Here is a 20,598-nt window from a genome sequence, read left to right on the forward strand (position 1 = left end):
ACCGCTTTGTGAATCAGGCCCAATGTATTTATTCTTAAAAACGTGAATGCAATCGCTGCACAAAGAAATTTTGTGAGCGTTTGCGGTTTTTCTATATCTTCCTTTGAGGCAAAATCGCCTTGCCTCAAAAATGGCCCATGCACCGCTTTTCTGAGCGGATTGGAATCTAACCGCAGATGTGAACTGTCTCATAGTGGTGCAAGCGCTTTCGGGCAATTTTGAAAAATCACCAGCACTTAAAAAAAGCGAAAAACGCCTCTGGTGTGAATGAGCCCTCAAAAGTCCTGCTTTTTATCCTGGTGACTGCTCTAAAAACCTATGGTCCACCTGCAAACATACAGTGGGATGCGAAAGTTTGGGCAACCTTGTTAATCATCATGATTTTCCTGTATAAATCGTTGGTTGTTACGATAAAAAATGTCAGTTAAATATATCATATAAGAGACACACACAGTGATATTTGAGAAGTGAAATTAAGTTTATTGGATTTACAGAAAGTATGCAATAATTGTTTAAACTAAATTAGGCAGGTGCATAAATGTGGGCACCACAAAAAAGAAATGAAATCAATATTTAGTAGATCCTCCTTTTGCATAAATTACAGCCTCTAAATGCTTCTGGTTGAAGGTATTTTGGACCATTCCTCTTTACAAAACATCTCTAGTTCGTTCAGGTTTGATGGCTTCCGAGCATGGACAGCTCTCTTTAACTCACACCTGTAACGATCTTGTGTCGTAGCTCAGACGTCTGATTATGTGGTGATCTGCAGAATCACCAATAATTCAGACGCTATACCAGATTATGTGTGATCTGCAGAATCACCAATAATGCCAGTATAGCAAGACAAAGAGCTGAGTGTGTGGTGTTTGGTGCAACCGTAACTTTAATAGTTTGGCGAGACCTCACCAGAGGGGCTGGTGAGGTACTATCAGGGCACCGACTGTATAACAGAGTACTACCCCAGCAAGCTGGAGATACGGCAACTGAAGAGAGAGAATCTCCCGAGGAGCGGGTGACTCAGACGGTACTGCAGGCAAGGCGTAGAAAACGCAAACAGTACTGCATTAAAGAACAACTTCACCAGCGGAGCTGGTGGAGCTGGCACCTCGCCAGTGGCGAGGGCCCACTGGTGAGTAGAGTGGTCTGACAGGCAAGGTTCGGCAACAGAGAGGTAAGTATCGGTACAGTATAGTGAGACAAGAGAGTAAACGGTAATCAGGCAGAGGTTCAGCAACAGGAAGGTACGTATCGGTACAGAATCGTGAGACAAGAGAGTGATCGGGAATCAGGCAGGTTCATGAGGTTCAGCAACAGGTAGGCAGATAGGCAAAAGTACAGGATCAGAAAGCAGGATCAGATGCAGAGAAATCGCTAAGAGTCATACACAGGAGATCAATACATAAGCAATATCCTAGTCTGGGTGTGAAGTCCTTGGCATCAACACCCGGGAACTAGTCTAAACAATACAATAGTAACAAGGTAGCAAAATCCTAGACTAAGTGTGAAATCCTTAGCATCAACACCTGGGATCTAGTATAAGGTCTGAGCGCTAACACGCAGAGTATTCAGGACAACAGACAGTGAGAGAATGAAGCCCGCAGGCTTAAGAAGCAGAGGAGATCCCACTGGCACGCCCCTCCAGAATCAGACAATTCTGGGCGCCGTGGGACTCCTCTGACGTCAGCCGACCAGCAGGTCAGCTGACGGGCTTCCTCCCCGCATAAAGGTGCTGTCTGTGCGCGCGCCCGCGTGCTAAGGTAAACTCCGGCATGGGAGAAGGCTCCGTCCTCGGCGTCCTGGACGGCAGACGGACGGATGGCCGCATGGAGGCAGCTGCGGTGGCGGTGCTGTTCGCCGCAGCTGCCTCATCTCTTACAACACCGCAGATTTTCAATTATATTCAGGTCTGGAGACTGAGATGGCCATTCCAGAACGTTGTACTTGTTCCTCTGCATGAATGCCTTAGTGGATTTTGAGCAGTATTTAGGGTCGTTGTCTTGTTGAAAGATTCAGCCCCGGCGCAGCTTCAGCTTTGTCAGTGATTCCTGGACATTGGTCTCCAGAATCTGCTGATACTGAGCAGAATCCATGCGTCCCTCAACTTTGACAAGATTCCCAGTACCTGCACTGGCCACACAGCCCCACAGCATGATGAAACCACCACCATATTTTATTGTAGATAGCAGGTGTTTTTCTTGGAATGCTGTGTTCTTTTTCCTCCATGCATAACGTCCCTTGTTTTGCCCAAATAACTCAAGTTTTAGTTTCATCAGTCCACAGCACCTTATTCCAAAATAAAGCTAGCTTGTCCAAATGTGCTTTAGCATACCTCAAGCGGCTCTGTTTGTGCTGTGGGTGGAGAAAAGGCTTCCTCTGCATCACTCTCGTATACAGCATCTCCTTGTGTAAAGTGTGCCGAATGGTTGAGCGATGCACAGTGGTTCCATCTGCAGCAAGATGATGTTGTAGGTCTTTGGTGTTGGTCTGTGGGTTGACTCTGACTATTCTCACCATTCGTCACTTCTTTGAGCCTTAACTTTAACTGAGCCTGTGGTCTTCCATTTTCTCAATATGTTCCTAAGGCCCAGTGCACACCAAAACCTCTAGCTGATCTGCAAAACGCTAGAGGTTTTTGAAGCAGATTTTCAGAGCGATTCTAGGCATGTTTAGAGAGGTTTTCTAAACATGCCTAGTGTTTTTGGGAGCATTTGTGTTTAGCAAATTACAAATATTGTTGCAGTGAAGCTGTTACTGAACAGCTAATGTAACAAAAACGCCTGGAAAACAGCTCTGATCTAGCATTTTTCAGAGCGGTTTGAGTTTTTCCTATACTTTACATTGAGGCAGAAACGCATCTGCAAAGCGCAAAAGTGCTGCAGGACCCACGTTTGCGGTTTGCTAAAAACCTCAAACCGCTGGTGTGCACCATCCCATTGAAATACATTAGCCTAGCGTTTTCACAGGTGGAAGCGGTTTGCGGAACGCTTCAAAAACCGCTCGGTGTGCACGAGGCTTAACTGTGGAAACAGACAGCTGAGACCGTTTTCTGTACCCTTCCCCTAAACCATGATGGTGAGCAATCTTTGCCTTCAGGTCATTTGAGAGTTGTTTTGAGACCCCCATGTTGCTACTCTTCAGAGAAAATCAAAAGAGGAGGGAAACTTAAAATTGACCCCCTTAAATACACTTTCTCATAATTGGATACTCCTGCGTATGTAGGTCAGGGGTCACTGAGCTTACCAAGCCAATTTGAGGTCCAATAATTAGTTCTAAAGGTTTTGGAATTAATAAAATGACAACAGTGCCCAAATGTATGCATCCAGAGCCGGATTAAGGCCAAATGGGGCCCTAAGCAGACTTCCAGATTTGGGCCCCCCTCCCTCAACCACCCTTTAAAAATGTTATTAAAATTTTACTTTATTTAAAAAAAGGATGTGTTATGTGTGTATGGGGTGATGTGCAGACAGCCCCAGTATGTAGGCAGAAAGCCCCAGTATGTGGCCAGAGAGTTCCTGTTTATAGAAAGAGAGCCCCAGTATGTGGCCAGAGGGTTCCTGTTTATAGCAAGAGAGCCCCAGTCTGTGGTCAGAGAGTTCTTGTTTGTAGCCAGTGAGACCCAGTATGTGGCCAAAGAGTTCCTGTTTGTAGCCAGAGAGCCCCAGCATGTAGCCAGAGAGCCCCAGTATACAGCCAGAGAGCCCCAGTATACAGCCAGAGAGCCCCAGTATACAGCCAGAGAGCCCCAGCATACAGCCAGAGAGCCCCAATATACAGCCAGAGAGCCCCAATATACAGCCAGGGAGTCCCAGCATACAGCCAGAGAGCCCCAGCATACAGCCAGAGAGCCCCAGTATACAGCCGGAGAGCCCCAGTATGTAGCCAGAGAGCCCCAGTATGTGGCCAAAGAGTTCCTGTTTGTAGCCAGAGAGCCCCAGCATGTAGCCAGAGAGCCCCAGCATGTAGCCAGAGAGCCCCAGCATGTAGCCAGAGAGCCCCAGCATGTAGCCAGAGAGCCCCAATATACAGCCAGAGAGCCCCAATATACAGCCAGAGAGCCCAGAATACATCCAGGTTCAGTATACAGCCAGAGAGCCCCAGTATGTGGCCAAAGAGTTCCTGTTTGTAGCCAGAGAGCCCCAGTATGTAGCCAGAGAGCCCCAGTATGTAGCCAGAGAGCCCCAGTATACAGCCAGAGAGACCCAGTATGTAGCCAGAGAGACCCAGTATGTAGCCAGAGAGTTCCTGTTTGTAGCCAGAGGGCCCCAGCATGTAGCCAGAGAGCCCCAGTATACAGCCAGAGAGCCCCAGTATACAGCCAGAGAGCCCCAGTATACAGCCAGAGAGTCCTTGTATACAGCCAGAGAGCCCCAGAATACAGCCAGATCCAGTATACAGCCAGAGAGCCCCCCCCCCTCGGAGAAGAGCAGCCAGAAGGAATGCATGCAAAGCTCACCCAGTGTGTGCAGACTCTAGCACAGGGAAGCCCTGCACTGATGTTTGAGGAAGGAAGGGAGCAAGTGTCAGCCAGCCTGCCAGCGAGAAAAAGCGCAGCTAATCTAATGGCATCCAGCAAGTGAAGGAAGGAGAACGTGCTTATTATACAGTTACACCCTGCCTGGAAAGACTCTCATCCCTCCTGCAATTCACAGCTCACCGCCTGAGATATCCTTCAACTGTACCTGCAGCCAGGGGCGTAGCAATAGGGGGTGCAGAGGTAGCCACTGCATCGGGGCCCTTGGGCCAGAGGGGCCCAAAGGGCCTTCCCTCAACTACAGTATTAGCTCTCTATTGGTCCTGTGCTCATAATAATCACTTCTATAGATGCTTTGAATAGTAGTAATCATTAACAAACTGTTCCCCATCCCCTTCTTGCACCTCTGACACTGCCAATGCCATTGGCAGGTTTTGGTGCGCCGTATCAATTGTTATGTATAGAGTACTTGGGGGGCCCCATTGTAAAACTTGCATCGGGGCCCACAGCTCCTTAGCTACGCCACTGCCTGCAGCTGAAATTTCGCTATCTCCCTGGCTGGCAGAAGTGTGACTTTAGGCTGAAGCAGGAGAAACACTGCCACCCGCACGTCATTAGAGCTCTCTCCTCACTCGCTGGCCGGGATGGAGGCGGGGCTTGCTCGGCTGGCTGATTAGTTTGCTTTCATTGGCTGAAGAGAAGTGCCAGCCGAAAAATGAAAGCTACTGACTGGAGGGAGAGAGGGAGGGGGAGGCAACACTTACTAGCTGTAGTCACAGTGTGCCCTATGCGTGCGCACGAGAGTGCACTGCGGTGGGCAAAAATCGAATCAAATGGTCATCCAAGACTCTTGGCAACCCTGGCCTGGGGCCCCAAGAAAGTGCTTGAGTTGCCTGGTCGAAAATCCGGCCCTGTATGCATCTGCTTAATTGTATTTAAACAATTATTGCACACTTTCTGCAAATCCAATAAACTTCATTTCACTTCTCAAATATCACTGGGTGTGTCTCCTATATGATATATAGGAGACACACAGACACACGCCCAGACTGGTGCTGCTGCTCTCTAAGGCTGCTCCAGACATTACATCTCATTTCTGCTACTTTAAACCTCTTAATGGAAAGACTGGACCCAGATTTCAGAGGATTCTAATGCATTAGTTCTCCAGCAACACATATAACCTTTCAGAACACCTGGATTACTTGGGATGGCAAAGATTTAACCACTTAACGACCAGTTAACGCCCATGGGCGGCGCCTGGTCGTTAGTGGTATAGCATGGACTTTCCATGCCAGTTCACGGAGGGTGCCTCCGTGAACAGTGTGCGAGCCATCGATCGCGGCTTGCACACGTAATGTAAACACGCGGGGAAGAAATCCCCGCTGTTTACATCACACGGCGCTGCTGCGCAGCAGCACCATGACGTAGATCGGCGATCCCCGGCCTCTGATTGGCCGGGGATCGCCGGCATATGATAGGCTGAAGCCTATCCTACAATGCGCAGGACGGATATCCGTCCTGCGCCACCTAAGGAAAGAAGGGGAGGGAGATAAGCGGGGAGAGGGCGGAAAACGCTGCGGAGGGGGGCTTTGAGGAGCCCCCCCCGCAACTCACTAATGGCCGGCGGCGATCAGACCCCCCCAGCAGGACATCCCCCTAGTGGGGAAAAAAGGGGGGAAGTCTGATCGCCCTGGTGTAATCCTGATCGGTGCTGCGGGCTGTAGAGCCCACGCAGCACCGATCATTAGAAATTGGGCTGGTCCTTAAAGAGACACTGAAGCGAGACTAAATCTCGCTTCAGGTCTTATATATAGCAGGGGCACGTGTGCCCCTGCTAAAACGCCGCTATCCCGCGGCTTAACGGGGGTCCCTTCACCCCCAACCCACCCCCCGCAAAAGATGGTCGGAAAATGGTCGCTGGCTGTCTCTCTTCCTGGAGGCAGGGCTAACGGCTGCAGCCCTGCCTCCCAGCGCGTCTATCAGACGCGCATCGCCGCCTCTCCCCCGCCCCTCTCAGTGAAGGAAGACTGAGAGGGGCGGGGGAGAGGCGGAGATACGCGTCTGACAGACGCGCATGGGGCAGGGCTGCGGCGGTTAGCCCTGCCCCAACCAGGAAGCGCTCCCCTGCTGCACGGAGGGGGTTTGGGGGGACAGGGACCCCCGTTAAGCCGCGCTATAGCGGCGTTTTAGCAGGGGCACACGTGCCCCTGCTATATATGAGGTCTGAAGCGAGATCTATTCTCGCTTCAGACTCTCTTTAAGTGGTTAAGCTGGATTGGATCTTCCTTGGAATCACCCACTGCTGTACACTGCACACCTTCCTTGGAATTGACCTGAGACTTTAATGACTTTCGGCCTCTTTGTGCCCGCCCTCTCCCCATCCTGTGAGTAACTTTCATCGATTATCTACAGCATCTATGCTCAATAGACTATATTTTTCTACATATGTTATATATAATATCTTCAAACTCCTAAACAAGGGACTGTGTTTTCAAATCCATGCTGTCCATCCATACATCTCTGTGTAAGGACAATTCAGTCTACACAGGCGCTTTGATCTCTGCAGGATATCAAAGCTGGAGCTGAAAAAGTTCACACCTTGACTCTAAATAGGGGCCAGGGGCGTAACTAGAACTCACGGGGCCTCCCTGCGAAACTTTGGATGGGGCCCCCTCCCGCCTTTTCTCTGTGTCTAGACTTCTCCAGCATTACTACAGTACATAGCACTTGGGTAGGGTTGGAAAGGCTGGAGGTAGAACAGGCTGTACACAAGACCATGCTGCATACTGAATAGGGACTGTCTATAAATCTTGGTCTGCCAGGATGGGGCCCCCTGTGGCTTCTGGGCCCCCCTGCAGCTGCATCCCTTGCAGGGTCTATTGTTATGCCCCTGATAGGGCCTTTCTCAGAAGGAGCCCTGAGCTGTCTCTTTTGTCCATTCTAATGTGTAAACATCAATATTCAGCAGAGACACTTCTCGCTGTATACCATCAATAAATATTTATCCAATTGACAAATCAACAATAAATCTACTTAAGTCTGTTGGAATCCTCAAAAAGACTAAAAGAGGGTCCCGAGGACGCGGGAAAAGACATTCTTCACTGCAGAACCAAAATAACTCTGTGACAAAATCTACAGAGTACACCCAGGCAACAACCCTAATAGCTCCAGCACAATCCAGCAGATATGACAGCCAGACATCTGGAGACTGTTCTCTCCTGGAGTCCTCAATCTCAGACCTCAGCTCCCAGGGTAGCCCCATCAAGATTGTCCTCTGTAACGTCAGATCGATAAACAACAAAACAGCAATCATACATGATTTAATGGAGTCTTCTGATCTGGCCTGCCTGACTGAAACCTGGCTTTTCTGAACCAGTTGGCCCCACCCTGGAGGGCGCCGTGCCAACAAACTATTCCGTGATACACTGCAACAGGAAAGAACGCAGGGGTGGAGGGATTGCACTTTGCTTCAGATCAGCTTTGAAAATCAGACCACTTACTATAGGACCTAGCAATTCATTTGAATGCTTGGGGGCACAACTTTCAGCTGAGAAAAATATAAACATATTGCTGATCTACCGCCCACCAGGAAAGGACTCGGACATCCTTAAGGAACCTGTAGATCTCCTATGCAACCTAACACTGGAACACCCCAGATGGATTGTTCTTGGAGATTTCAATACATGGGTGGATGACTCCTCTTCACAATTTGGAATAGAGCTACCTCGTGCCTTATATGAATTGGGCTTCTTCCAATCAATCACCTCTGCTACACACAAGAAAGGTCACACTCTGGACCTTATATTCCATACTGGGCTGTCAATAGCCAGTGTGGAAATTAATCCTTTTGCCTGGTCAGACCATCACACTATCCACTTCTCCCTCTCAATACCAGCTGTCAAACACCAGTTCAAGAATCAAATAAAATATCGCCGCTTAAAAGGGCTAACACCACATCATATCCGAGATAACCTTAGCTTTGATGAATTGACTGACTCCAGCTTGGACCCTGATACTCTGGTGTTTAAGTACAAGAAATGTGTGTCCTCCACCTTTGAGACCATTGCTCCTCTGTGCACCAAATATCTTACTCCACACCATCATGCACAGTGGTTTGATAACTCTATAAAAGAGCTGAAAAGACAAGGCCGAAAACTTGAAAGACTGTGGCGCAAATCCAGAAGACAAACATGCCTTAATCCTCCACTTTAAGAACTACCAAAAGGTAATTACGGGGAAAAATCACCCTTTCTATCACAAGAGATTGCAAATGCAGTTAACAAACCAGCCCAACTGTTCCGCACAGTGGAAAAACTCTGCAGCCCGGCGTGTCAAAAACTTAATGTGGATCCGAGATGAACTTTTACTCATTGCATAATTGTGTTCCTTTCCTATTGTTTATAGGGCATTCCTCAAGCCAAATACTTTTTTGTTTTTGTTTTAATACTCTAATTTCCTATAAACTAAAGAAGCCACGCCCACAGGTTTTCAGAGAGCCAAGGCACTTTCAGACAGTAGCAAGGGCTCATGGGAGCTCAGCCTGGGCAGGAGGAGGGGGAGGTATTACTAGCCAGAGATTTCAGAGGCAGAGGGGAGGAGGGAGGAGGAGGGGGATTAGGTTTTTTTGCTCAAGATGCAGATAAGCCTGCTTCTGTGTAATGTTTACAAACAACATGGCTGCTGTCATTGTATGACAGAAATAATCTATCATATTCTATTAAAGCTGTTTGCAGCTAGATTTGCTGTGTAAACTATCTAAACTTTAGATAAGATATATAGACAAGTTACTTGTTATAGTTAGTTTTTCATCTCGGATCCGCTTTAATATCCTGTCTTCAAAGGACCTCTGTGACCAATTTGCCCATTTCTTCTCAGACAAAGTCTCCGCTAAAAGGTCCGCCATCCAACTTAGAGCTGGTCCACACTAGGTCCGGAAACGTATCCGTGGCTGCGTTTTTCACACCTGATGAAAAACGGAGTCCCGGATACTAATGTTCAAAATAGCAGCCAGCCTCACCCAAGTAAAAAACAAATCCGTCTGCGTTTGCGGGGATCCGTTTTCAAAACCTGAACGGAAGGTCCGGATCTGCTGCATTTTCACGCAACGGATCAGGACCACGGATACACGCAGGGGTAGTGAAAGTAATGAGAAAACGCATCTCCAGCTCCACAGGCAAAAAACGGATGATAAAACGGATAGCCTGAGCTTTATGATTGGCCCACTAAAATCCTCCAACTCCTTCCTAATGATGGAGACGTTTTCTGTCAGGGAAAAACCTGAACGGAAACTGATGCAAAACTGATGCACTTTCATCAGTTTGCAGTACGGTGGGTACTTCCCCTGATCCGGACTGCAGTGTCCGTCCTGCAACTGGGTCTAGTGTGGACCCACTCTTACAGCATCTGAGCCTAATATAGAGCCGAAGACCATTAGCAGAGACCGTAACGTAACACCTTGGTCACTTCAAAGAAATTGATGAAGAAGTCACATCAAGCATCCTCCTTCTACAGAGGCGCTCAGTGTGGTTTTGATGCTGTTAAGCTGTATGCTCCTTTTTGATTGGCCTGATGAAGCGGGATTGAGCCCGTGAAACGCGTTGCCTATTTTTACTGTGGAGTATAAATAAAATTGTTGTTTGACTGTTGATGCCACAGTCCTTCCTTTGTTTGCTTTGTCTGCATGGATGGGATAGGCCCACCACTGCCCCATCGGTTTTAAGCTCGTTTAAGTGACTTTTATTCTATTGGCGCCTCTGGAAAGCTTCGACATATTGCTAAGTCCACCCTTGGTGGAGGGTTGTACCCATCTTCTTCCCATCTACAGAGAGCGACTTTTAATCCTGAGTGGGGTCAGGTTAATCTCCCCACCTGCCTTCACAGTGGTTACCTAATGGTAACCCTGGTCTGTGAGTATTAAATTGTTATATTACTCATTATTAATTATCATCTATACAATATTACACTATTGGGCTCTTGGTGTCCCCACTCCCTTTATCCTCCTTCACCTCCGCCAAACTACCTGTGACCTGGATCCTGGCCCAACACAGTTATTATTATTATTATTATTTATTTATATAGCACTTACATATTCCACAGCGCTTTACGAAGCACAATAAGACAACAAGAGGAACATAGATACAACTAACAAATGTACAGCAGAGTACCAAGCAGCACAAATATTGTTACAAAAACAGCAAACATTAGGAGGATGACCCTGCCCTTGCGAGCTTACAGTCTAATCATGTTAAACTGTCCCGACCTGTTTGTACCGGTATTCCTCAAAATTGTGAACTGTTCCTTACAATCAGGGATATTTCCTGCTTTACTGAAGGAAGCAATCATCAGGCCTCTCCTCAAAACACCCTCCCTGGACCCAGATGCAATGACCAGCTACAGACCTGTCTCTAACCTTCCCTTTCTGGGTAAGCTAATTAAAAAAGCTGTTGTAATAAATATCACTAGGGCAGCTGCGGCGAACGGTGCCGCCGCCACAGCTGCCTCTGCGTCTCGGTCCAGTCACACTTTCGTACCTCGGGCGTCTAGCACGCCGAGGACGGGTCTTTCTGTTTTTCGTCATGTTGCCCTAGCGCGTGCGCGCGCTCAGCGGGGCGACCTTTATGCGGCGAGGAGGCGCTTCACCTGACCCACGGGTCGCGTCTCATCATAGTTCGCCACCGCCGCTCGGGATTGGCTGGGCTCCGGGAGGCGTGCCACTGGGTCACTGCGGCTTCTTAAGCAGCTGGTCTTCACTTGCAACTTGTCTGCGGTTGCGAATACAGACGTGTTAGCGCTCAGACCTTAGACTAGTAGCCGGTGTGCTTTGATCTAGGAGGAAACCAGGGATTTCACACAAGACTAGGATTATTATTATTACTGTATACTTGATACTCTGTGTATGACTCTGCTCTTGCTTATTGATTCTGTACCTCTGCCCATCTGATCTAGTTGCTGAAACACTGCCTGAATACTTACTACTCTCTTGCTTACTGATTCTGTACTGTATCTGTCTCTCAGTTGCCGAACCCAGCCTGTGTGACTTCTCTACTCACCAGTGGGCCCTTGCCACTGGTGAGGTGTTCCAACAGTTCCCACCAGCTTCTCTGGTGAGGTTCTGCCAAACTAGTCAGTAACTGTGTTCTAATAGTACCCACCAGCTCCTCTGGTGAGGTTCTGCCAAACTAGTGTAAAGGATTGCGTAGACGCCGCCGCGCGGTTTGGTGGCGAGGCGGCTGTCTCCGCTTTCAGACCAGCGGTTTCCGCACAGCAGCATGCGTCTGGTGTATCTGAGCCTTCTAGTGCACACAGATGGAGAGCTACGCGCGCGCGCGCGCTGGGAGGCAGGACCTTTATGCCAAGAGGAGAGAAATCAGCTGATCAGCTTGACCAGCTGATCCCAGCGCAGATCGTCATTGGCTGAGCAGTGCTGGGTGGCACCGAGGAGTGCTGCCCTATATATAGATCTAGCTGGTCAGTCTCAAGTTGTCTGCCATTGCGAATGCTTATGTGTTAGCACTCAGACCATAGTCAGATCCCACAGTGTGTTAGAACCAGGTGGACCTGGGAATTCACACTTAGCCAGATTACTGTGTTATTGCTGTGTTATACTGTAGACCAGTTTCTAAAGTGTTGTGACCACGGACCTCACACCCAAGCCTAGGGATACTGTGTCAGTACTGTGTTATACTTTAGACCAGTTCCAGGGTGTTGTGATCACGGACCTCACACCCAAGCTTAGGGATACTGTGTCAGTTCTGTGTTATTCTTTAGACCAGTTCCTGGGTGTTGAGACCACGGACCTCACACTCTAGACTAGGCCTCTGCTTGATATCTGTTATGACCTATTGCTCTCTTGACCTCTCTCCTGCTATCTGATTCGGTACCTATGCACATCTGATTACCTGTTGTCGACCCTGCCTGTACCTGGTTACCGAATCAGCCTTCTGTCTCTGTACCTTATCTGCTCGTGTGTTGCCGACCCGGCCTGGCCGACCCTTCTGGCTGTCACTCACTCCTTGGGTGATTAGCCTCTCTGTGCTACCTGTGACACCACCCGGTTAGGTGTCAGGTAGCTGCAGAGACTCCCTGCCTCTCAGAGGGGATTCTCTGCAGTTCAGTCAGGGACTCTATTCCATAGGAGTCCTTTGACTGCAGTAGAGTCTTATTCCCAGCAGTTCAGGGGATCACTGGCTCTCTGGTTATCTCCAGTCCTTACCAAGGAGATACTCCTCATACGGTCAACGGCTGCCTGCTCCTCAGGTGGTCCATGCTCATCTACTGTTGCACCAAACCCTTACACGTTATCAGGTGTCCAGAGGTTAGTTATACTTGTATTATTGGTGATTCTGCAGATCATCAATAATCGGGTATATATCTGCATTGTTGGTGATACTGCAGATCACCAATAATCATATTCTCTCTGTGTGCTGACACCAATCGTTACAGAATGGCAGACCTGAAAAACAAAATGGACGCACTCCACAGCCGCCTTGATGCACTCACCACATCGGTGGAAAATTTCATCAGAGTGCTGGACGGTCATCAAACCCAGATCACTGCCTTGTCTGGGTCCATGCAGGTCCTTCAGACGGCTGTGAATTCAGTGCGATCTCCTCCAGTTACAGATTTACGTATGTCTGTACCCAAAAGGTTTTCTGGTCATAGATCTGACTTTCAGAATTTTAAAAATCGTGTAATGTCGTATTTTGAATTGAGACCTAACTTGTCAGGAACTGAGGCACAGAGAATTACCTTTATTAAGACCCTGCTGTCAGGAGATTCCCAAACATGAGCATATAGCCTGCAGACAGGGCACGAGGCGCTGGCGTCAGTCGAGGAATTCTTTAAGGCCATGGCCATAATTTATGATGATCCGGACATTGCCTCCACTGCTGAGCGGAAGCTCAAAACTTTGCGTCAAGGCAAAGATCCAGTGGAGGTTTATGCAGCCGAGTTTAGGAAGTGGTCGGTGTGAGCTAGGTGGGGGACATTTGCACTATTGGACTGTTTCCTGTCAGGGTTGTCAGACGCAGTCTCAGATTTGATGTTGGGACACCCTGAACCGAAATCTATCGATGAAGCTATCACTTTAGCAGTACGGGTTGACCGGCGTTTACGCTATCAGAAACAGACCCGGGGTAAGAACACTGTGAGATATGTCTCCTATGCCTTTCCTCCACCCGTGTCGCCCCCGCCAGAGCCAATGCAGATTGGCCAGTCAAAGTTGACACAAGTGGAAAGGAATCGCAGGAAGACAGAACAGCTCTGTTTATACTGTGCAGAGGAGGGTCATAAGGTGCAGAATTGTCCCGGGAAACGCTGCCGCCTAGGTGTAGTCAGAGGTAATACCCTAGGCGTGCAGTTTTTACCTCTAAAAGATAATCGCCTGCTTCTTCCCTGTTCTGTCACAAGGGAAGGTCAGACAGTCTCCACGGAAGCTTTCTTAGACTCTGGCTCCGCAGCCAATTTTATGGATTACGAGTTTGCAAAAAAATTGGGGATTCCCATGCTTCCTTTGGACCAGCAGATTTTGGTCACTGCAGTAGATGACTCTCCTCTGCAAAGTACTCATCCCCTGTCTCAGACCCCGGAGTTGAGGTTTTATGTTGGGGTACTACATAGGTAGAGTCTACAGTTTTTGGTCTTGCGTATGACAACTTCCACCGCTATTCTTTGCAAGCCATGGTTACAACTTCACTCCCCTCAGACTGGGTTTCAGGTCAGCTTACGAGCTGGTCCACCCATTGTTATCATCACTGTTTAGCGAAAGTAACCGTGGGTAACACCAAGATTCAGGTGAAAGGTGTGCCAAGCCAATATGCAGAGTTTGCAGATGTGTTTTGTCCCAAATCAGCTGATAAACTTCCCCCCCACCGTACTTTTGACTGTCCCATCGATCTAAGATCTGGTTGTATGCCTCCCAGAGGTCATCTCTATAATCTATCTGGGCCTGAGAAACTGGCAATGCAGGAGTATATTAAAGAAAACTTGGCTAAAGGTTTCATCCGCCCCTCTCATTCTCCAGCAGGGGCAGGATTTTTTTTGTGAAGAAAAAAGATGGAGGCCTTCGCCCTTGCATTGATTACCGAGGGTTAAACAAGATTACAGTGAAAAATCGTTATCCTTTGCCTTTGATTGACTATTTGTTCACTCAGGTTACCAACGCCAAGATTTTCTCGAAATTAGTTTTAAGAGGTGCATACAATCTAGTCCGTATTAGCGATGGTGACGAATGGAAGACGGCCTTTAACACACCCGACGGGCACTACAAGTACCTGGTGATGCCCTTCGGGTTGTGTAACGCCCTGGCCGTCTTCCAGGAGTTGATTAATGAGGTGTTCAGGGAAGTGCTGGGGAAGTTTGTTCTGGTATATCTGGACGATTGTAATGAAGCGCGGAAGCGCAGCCGCTCGCTCTCAGAGCGGGGCGGCTGCTTCCGCATCCAGCATGGCGGCGCCGCATGGAGGAGCCGCCGCATGCCGTGTGAGCAGCGGTGAACGCGGAAAGGCCGCCGCGTGCAGTGCGGCAGCTCCCGCGGCAGACGCCAGGGAGAGTGCTGGTGTGGCTGGGACTCATAGTCCACCAGCATTGAGAGTGACGCGCGCGCGCGCACTGAGGCAGAGCATATATGACAGTCAGAAGTGAGTCAGCTGACCAGGCTGGTCAGCTGACTCTGGCTCCACTCCTCATTGGTCCAGCACTTAGGGAGGTGCTGGAGAGAGGCCTGTGTATATATACTGCCGGCTGTTCAGTTGCTGGTTGTCTGGCGTTGTCTCGCCCCTTACCAGTCTCACCAAAAAGGGGGCTGATACTTACCACTGGACAGCAGAAGCACATACTGCCTTTTCGACTCTGAAAAAACTGTTCTGTTCTGCACCCATATTGAGACATGTGGATGTCACCTTTCCCTTCATCGTGGAGGTAGATGCTTCCGAGGTGGGGGTGGGGGCTGTATTGTCTCAGCAATCAGGTTTACAAGGTAAACTCCACCCATGCGCCTACTTCTCTCGTAGGTTTTCACCTGCGGAAAGAAACTACGATATAGGCAACCGGGAGCTTTTGGTCATCAAGTTGGCCTTTGAGGAATGGCGACATTGGTTAGAAGGCGCAGAACACACTATTACAGTTTATACAGATCATAAAAATTTGGAGTACATAGAGGGTGCCAAGAGACTCAGCCCCCGTCAGGCCCGGTGGTCTTTGTTTTTCTCAAGATTCAGATTTGTAATTACGTATACCCCTGGCAGTAAAAACGTCAAGGCCGACGCCTTGTCCAGGTGTTTGGAGCCAGAGACGGTACAGCCCTAAGCCCCTGAGACCATTCTACCTCAGAAGGTGGTGTTGGCAGCCACTAAGACCTGGAAAGATTGGACAGTCACTTTGAGCCCCTACCAACAGGACGTTCCAGAGGGAAAGCCTGACGGGGTTATGTTTGTGCCACTACCTTTCCATCTACAATTATTACAGTTGTTCCATTCTCACAAGAATGCTGGTCATCCTGGGGCCACCAGAACTCAAGATCTTCTGGCCAGATGTGCTTGGTGGCCCACATTGGCAACAGACTTTAAGGAGTTTGTAAGGGAGTGTGCAGTGTGTGCTAGGAGTAAACCTTCTCGTCAGGCCCCCGTTGGTACTTTACAACCTTTACCAGTCCCGAGTGAACCCTGGACTCACTTGTCCATGGATTTTGTTGGTGAACTCCCCGGGTCTGAGGGCAAGACGGTCATTTGGGTGGTAGTGGACAGATTCAGTAAGATGGCTCACTTTGTCCCCTTGAAAGGACTCCCCTCGGCCCAGGAATTGGCTGATCTCTTCATCCAGCATATTTTCCAGCTGCATGGCATTCCGGAAAACATAGTGTCAGATCAGGGAGTCCAATTTGTGTCTAAATTCTGGAGAGCGTTTTGCCATCAACTAGACATGGATCTTGCATTCTCATCAGGCTACCACCCACAGACCAATGGCCAGACCGAGAGAGTTAACCAATCCCTGGAATAATTTCTTAGATGTTATGTGGCAGATACACAATCCAATTGGGTAACATTTTTGCCGGTTGCGGAATTTGCGCACAACAACCTGAAGAGTTCTTCTTCAGGGTTTTCTCCATTCCAGATAGTGTCGGGAAGATCTCCCAAGTTTGCCCCATTACCAGTGGCATCTACGCCATTCCCGGCCCTGGAGGATTGGCAGAGGGCTTTGAGGGAGATTTGGGGAATGGTTAAAAGAAACTTGGGGAAAGCCTTCCAAACCCAGAAAAAGCAGGCAGACAAAAGGCGGTCTGTAGAGTGGAAATTCTCCCCAGGAGACTTGGTGTGGGTATCCACTTGGCATTTGGCCTTGAAGCAACTGTCACCTAAATTAGGTCCTAGATTTATAGGACCTTTTCCAGTGACCAGAAAAATTAACAATGTCACATATGCGATTGATCTCCCAGCCAGCATGCGAGGTGTGAGATCATTCCATGTGTCTCTGTTAAAGCCAACAGTGCATGTGGATTCCTCGCCCCCCCCCCCCCCCCCCCCTGTGTTAGTTGATGACCAACCTGAATATGAGATTGAAAAGATTCTAGACTCTCGCTTAGTGCAGAATTCCATGCAGTACCTGGTTCACTGGAAGGGTTATGGTGTTGAGGAAAGAACTTAGGTGCCAGATTCTCGCACGCATGCGGATGAATTAAAGAAAGAGTTTCATGACTCACATCCTGGGAAACCTGGTGGGAAGTGTCCGGAGTCCACTCCTCAGGGGGGGGGGGGGGGGTGGTACTGTAAAGGATTGCGATCTGGCGGCGAGGCAGCTGTCTCCGCGTTCAGACCGGCGGTTTCCGCACAGCAGCATGCGTCTGGTGTATCTGAGCCTTCTAGTGCACACAGATGGAGAGCTACCCACGCGCGCGCGCGCGCTGGGAGGCAGGACCTTTATGCCAAGAGGAGAGGGATCAGCTGATCAGCTTGATCAGCTGATCCCAGCGCAGATCGTCATTGGCTGAGCAGCGCTGGGTGGCGCCGAGGAGTGCTGCCCTATATATAGATCTCACTGGTCAGTCTCAAGTTGTCTGCCGTTGCGAATGCTTATGTGTTAGCACTCAGACCATAGTCAGATCCCACAGTGTGTTAGAACCAGGTGGACCTGGGAATTCACACTTAGCCAGATTACTGTGTTATTGCTGTGTTATACTGTAGACCAGTTCCAAAGTGTTGTGACCACGGACCTCACACCCAAGCCTAGGGATACTGTGTCAGTACTGTGTTATACTTTAGACCAGTTCCAGGGTGTTGTGATCACGGACCTCACACCCAAGCTTAGGGATACTGTGTCAGTTCTGTGTTATTCTTTAGACCAGTTCCTGGGTGTTGAGACCACGGACCTCACACTCTAGACTAGGCCTCTGCTTGATATCTGTTATGACCTATTGCTCTCTTGACCTCTCTCCTGCTATCTGATTCGGTACCTATGCACATCTGATTACCTGTTGTCGACCCTGCCTGTACCTGGTTACCGAATCAGCCTTCTGTCTCTGTACCTTATCTGCTCGTGTGTTGCCGACCCGGCCTGGCCGACCCTTCTGGCTGTCACTCACTCCTTGGGTGATTAGCCTGTCTGTACTACCTGTGACACCACCCGGTTAGGTGTCAGGTAGCTGCAGAGACTCCCTGCCTCTCAGAGGGGATTCTCTGCAGTTCAGTCAGGGACTCTATTCCATAGGAGTCCTTTGACTGCAGTAGAGTCTGATTCCCGGCAGTTCAGGGGATCACTGGCTCTCTGGTTATCTCCAGCCCTTACCAAGGAGATACTCCTCATACGGTCAAGGGCCGCCTGCTCCTCAGGTGGTCCATGCTCATCTACTGTTGCACCAAACACTTACACGTTATCAGGTGTCCAAAGGTTAGTTATACTTGTATTATTGGTGATTCTGCAGATCATCAATAATCGGGTATATATCTGCATTGTTGGTGATACTGAAGATCACCAATAATCAGATTCTCTCTGTGTGCTGACACCAATCGTTACAACTAGTCAGTTACTGTGTTCTAACAGTACCCACCAGTCCTCTGGTGAGGTTTTACCAAACTAGTCAGTAACTGTGTTCTAATAGTACCCACCAGCTCCTCTGGTGAGGTTCTGCCAAACTAGCCAGTTACTGTATTCTAATAGTTCCTGTCACAGGAGCCCTAGTGACTGACCGCACTTAACCTTCTAAACGGTGCCAGCGCACAGATCGTGCAAACTCTGGTCGCAGTCAATGCGCAGGAACCGTTAAGAATTAGCCGCAGACAACTCAGAAGGGAGCCTGTGAGACACGGGTAATTACAACGTACACACGATTCCACGGTATCTGCCACCACCACTGGTATGGGCAAGTGGACCCGATTTACTGACTGACTAGTCCTGCGAATAAAACGGTTAAACACAGGGTATTCTGTCTAGCCAACAACAAACAAACAGTAGCGTATCTTCAGAGACCCGGGATCAGTTCTGTGTGTGCTGATAAGCAGGGTAGCGGAACAGTGAATGACTTGGAGGAAGTCTTTTATTCACAGCAATATAAATAATTAATATATACAGACAATTATTAAAATCAACAATTATTAAAACAGTAATAGCCAGTATAAAAAAATAAAAGAAGGGAGAAAAATACTTAGTTCCTGGAAAGATGTCCTTTTTGTGGGAAAAATCAGAGTTCTAGGTTTCAATCAAAGTTCAGAGTTCAGACCAGGTGGATGCCAGCATATCCTCAAGCTGGCACCGATGAGTTCAAGATGTTTTCAGGGTGGAGGACACTGAGTTTGGGTCCTCTGCCATTCTTATGCCCCTGATTCAGTAGGAGGGAGTGAGGGCGGGCCCACACATCCCCTTAGAACATGAGATGAGTCCTCCCCTTGTCCTGGGAACCAGAGATCATACCTTAACCATATATGGGCTCTATCTCACAGAACCGTACAGGTCAGGACAGATTTCCTAATATTTTCAGGTCTGCCTCGATGTACCCAGCAGCCTGATACCAAACATGAGGGGTGGGACCCTTGTGGTATCAGCAGGGCACTTTCGAACTGCCTAACTGGCAGTCTTTCCCTCAAGATGGTCTGAAATTTCTTCAGAACCAGCGCCAGATAGGGCCAAGCATGCTCTGTTAGTTTGGAGGGTCTGCCAGCCTGGCAACACAGAAAATATGATACATATAGCAGTTTATGGAATATGAGATACCCCTGGGATTGATGGCAGGTCATTCCCAGGCAAAGGCTCTTTGAAGTTTGGGGCAGCTAGCTAGGTGTCAGCTCCCCTGCTGGGAGGGAGCCGGAGGGTCTGGCTTTTCTCCCAACTAGATTGCTTCTGTCATGGTCTATACCTGATGGATGGGCCATCAGCACAGCTTGAAGCCAGGGACTCTCTGGGCCCAGGCTCATTAGCATATCAAAAGAGCCATCCTGCAGTTCGGCTGATGCTACCTCTCTGCTGGGAAAAGGACTTCAGCTGCCCCTACACACTCAACCCAGATTGTATCGATTTGAAGCGCAATCGATGCAGAGAATCGAGTGCGATCGCTTTTCTTCACGGGCGGTTACAGGACGCGCCTGCGGCCCCGCAACCGTCCGTGACAGTTCCCACCAGCTCCTCTGGTGAGGTTCTATCTATCTATCCGATACTGTGTTCTAATAGTGCTCACCAGCTCCTCTGGTGAGGCCTAGTTATTCTACTATAGTTACTGTTGCACCAAGCACTATAGACTATTGCATTATCTTGTTAGCTATACTTGCATTATTGGTGATTCTGCAGATCACCATATAATCAGGTATAGCGTCTGTATTATTGGTGAGTCTGCAGATCACACATAATCAGAAATCTGTGTTGCTACACCGATCGTTACAGCTGTATACCTCCAGCTAGAAGTCAAACGCCTACAAAACAACAGTTATGACCCATTCCAGTCTGGCTTCAGGAAACATCACAGCACTGAAACTGCCCTCATTCAAACATGCAACCACCTGCTCATGGCAAGAGACAGAAAAGAGTGCTCCATCCTCATACTGCTAGACCTCTCTGTAGCCTTTGATACAGTTGACCATGACATCTTGATAAACAGGCACTGCGGCATTGATAGCATAGTTCTTCAGTCTTTCCAATCCTTCTTGAGT

Source organism: Hyperolius riggenbachi, chromosome 1 (genome assembly GCF_040937935.1).
Source record: "Hyperolius riggenbachi isolate aHypRig1 chromosome 1, aHypRig1.pri, whole genome shotgun sequence".
Lineage (NCBI taxonomy): Eukaryota > Metazoa > Chordata > Amphibia > Anura > Hyperoliidae > Hyperolius > Hyperolius riggenbachi.